The sequence below is a fragment of the Rhamphochromis sp. 'chilingali' genome (assembly GCF_963969265.1).
Source record: "Rhamphochromis sp. 'chilingali' genome assembly, chromosome: 17".
In the NCBI taxonomy this organism is placed as follows: Eukaryota; Metazoa; Chordata; class Actinopteri; order Cichliformes; family Cichlidae; genus Rhamphochromis; species Rhamphochromis sp. 'chilingali'.
In genome coordinates this window covers 35,770,220-35,772,720 of record NC_137944.1, presented here as the reverse complement: position 1 = coordinate 35,772,720, position 2,501 = coordinate 35,770,220, and positions in this window count along the sequence as shown.

The window sequence follows — 2,501 nt, the reverse complement described above, 5'->3', positions numbered from 1 at the left end:
TGTGGGAATGTATTAATCCGCAGGGCATACAAATCCCAGCTGGCACAGTCTGAGCGATTTGTCCCGACACGGCCACCTGAGTCATGTTCAGTCAAACAGCAGCAGGGGCCGTCTAATTGCTGGAAACGTTTGAGTCCAGCGTCAGTGTTTGTGTTTGGATGGATTTCATGCTCACACAGAAGAAGCCTGTTCTTTTATTGGAAGTTCTCCAGATGAAGGTGTATGTACAGCATATGTAAGTTGAATAAGGAAGCTCTATGGTTTCAGGTGCGTCCGCCCTCAGGTGTCTAAGCCTGGGATCACTTCCACTCTCTGCATCTTTCAGCCTCCGGCAGGCTCTACGTTGTGTCGGCCATCAGCGGCCTCGTCGCAGCCTCCATCTCTACCCCTTGCTAACCACACCTTCCCCAGTATCTCACTCTAATGGTGCTCATGCGTGCTTTGCTTGTGCCATGCATTACTGGTTACGTGCACGTGCTTCCTGTAGAACTCCTGCATCAGTAAGAGAGCTTTTCCTTTCTTTGAGCTCAATGCCTGTCATTGCCGGGTTCTGCTCCGCTGAGGCGGGCCATCGGAGTCTAACCTCTATCTAAATTCTGTGTATCAATAAATCATTTCTCTCCATAACAACCTACAGATGTGGAGGAAGCACCGGCCTACACGTGATGAAGCTCTACCGCAGACAGGTGATTGTCCAGGTGAGTAAAACCAATCTGAAGACCTTCAACTGCTGGATACGCTAATTATTAGAACATGTAAACACAAGAGTCATTTAACTTGACAGAAAATACTGTGCAAAAGTCTTGAGCCACCCCTAATTTTTAAATCCTGCTTTGACGATCTTTCTGAAAGTCACTGGCTGTGAAGGCGGCTGCTGTTGGATTTCCTTCTGAGAGCAGATAGCTGTTTAAAGGTACGCGCAATAATTAGTTGAGTTTATAGAAAAAAGATATTGTACTCATGAATAAACATCCTATAATTAAAGTTATCGTTTACTAAAAATGCTGAGGAGCGGGTCTGCCGTTTGAGGAGCCGCCATGTTTCCCTGTTGTATTTGACTGCAGCAGCCGGGAGGGGCGTCTCCCACCAAAGGTGGAGGTGAAGAGAATCCGTAGGCTTTGGATGCTGCGCAGGGACATTTACATCCATGTCTGCAGCTTCAGACTTGAGATATGAACTCATGCTTATGATTTATCATCTGAGAACGTGTCCCCTCATCAAAGAAATGAAAACGTGAAAGTTACCACATCATCATCTGCACCTAATAAAACGTCACCAAGGCTCATCTCCTGAACTGAGGTCAGAATTATTCTTCGAAGCAGCAGATTAATATGAGCCTGAGCTCAGGTTATTGCTGCTGGCCTCCACAGCAGTCCCAGTTTCTCCTCTGGGGAAACAAACTGGTCTCTCTGAGCAAACATGTGCCATCCCAGCGCCGCAGCATCGCTGAGCGGCTGCAGCAGACGGAGCGAGGCCCAGTGCCTTTAATGTGCACTCCATCTTTAGCTTCACAGCTGCGTGCACACCACATTCATCGTGACCTTTCACCTGCTCTTGTCATGACTCCCACCAGCTTCTCCTGAAAAAGGCGAACTTACCGAATCATTACACCACATTTATTTCTGGAAGCAGTGTTGCATCATGTGACGTCTGCATTTGCATATTTGAGGAAATGATGCGTGTGATTAATCACCGACTGACAGCCTGAGGGGGCGTGTCACTGATTTATTGCCTTTTACAGTCATTGTCACATCCTTTGAATCTGACAGTGTCGCAATCTAAAGCCAGCATGTGTGTCATGTTCAGTAAACTGCACCAATTTAACGTGAAATGCAGAGTCGGACCTTTGATCTGTTTCTTCATAATTCTGCAGAAAACCTTCAAAGCTCGTGTCATCAAAGGTCTCCTGCTCACCACGCTTTCATCTTCCTGGGTTCCTTCTAGTACAGTCTTCATCTGCCCCTCATTTCTTTCTGTTTTGCAGTAAAGTATGAAATACGTGCAGAGATTTATTCAGACATTCATGTGTATTTAGTTAAAAACAGAGTTTGAATATTTTAATCTGGAGCTCAGTGTGAGCTCTGTGAGGATCCTCGGGAACAGTTCTCCGGGCTTCCTGAAGGACGCCGGCGTGTTCGCTGTCAGGATGAAGCTTCAGTGATGCTGAGGCTCTGATAGTTCCCCCGTGTGTTTCTGTCCAGGCGTGCTTCCCTGCGCTGGCGGCGTGTTTGGATCGTTGCCGTGCTGAAACATGAAGCTGCTGTCAGTCAGATGTTTGTGATGGTTTTGGTGCTGGATTCAAATCTGATAGCAAATTTTCATTTTGTCAGTTTTGACAATATCTCAGATCTGCAGCTCCGAACGTCGACAGACGTCTGCGCATCGCGTTTGTGATCAGATGATCACACATGAAGAGGAGCTGTGGTCATGGCTGTGTGAAGAGCCGATACGAGAGGATTCAGCTGAACTGGAACTAAGCCACACCCTGCGTGGGTCACATG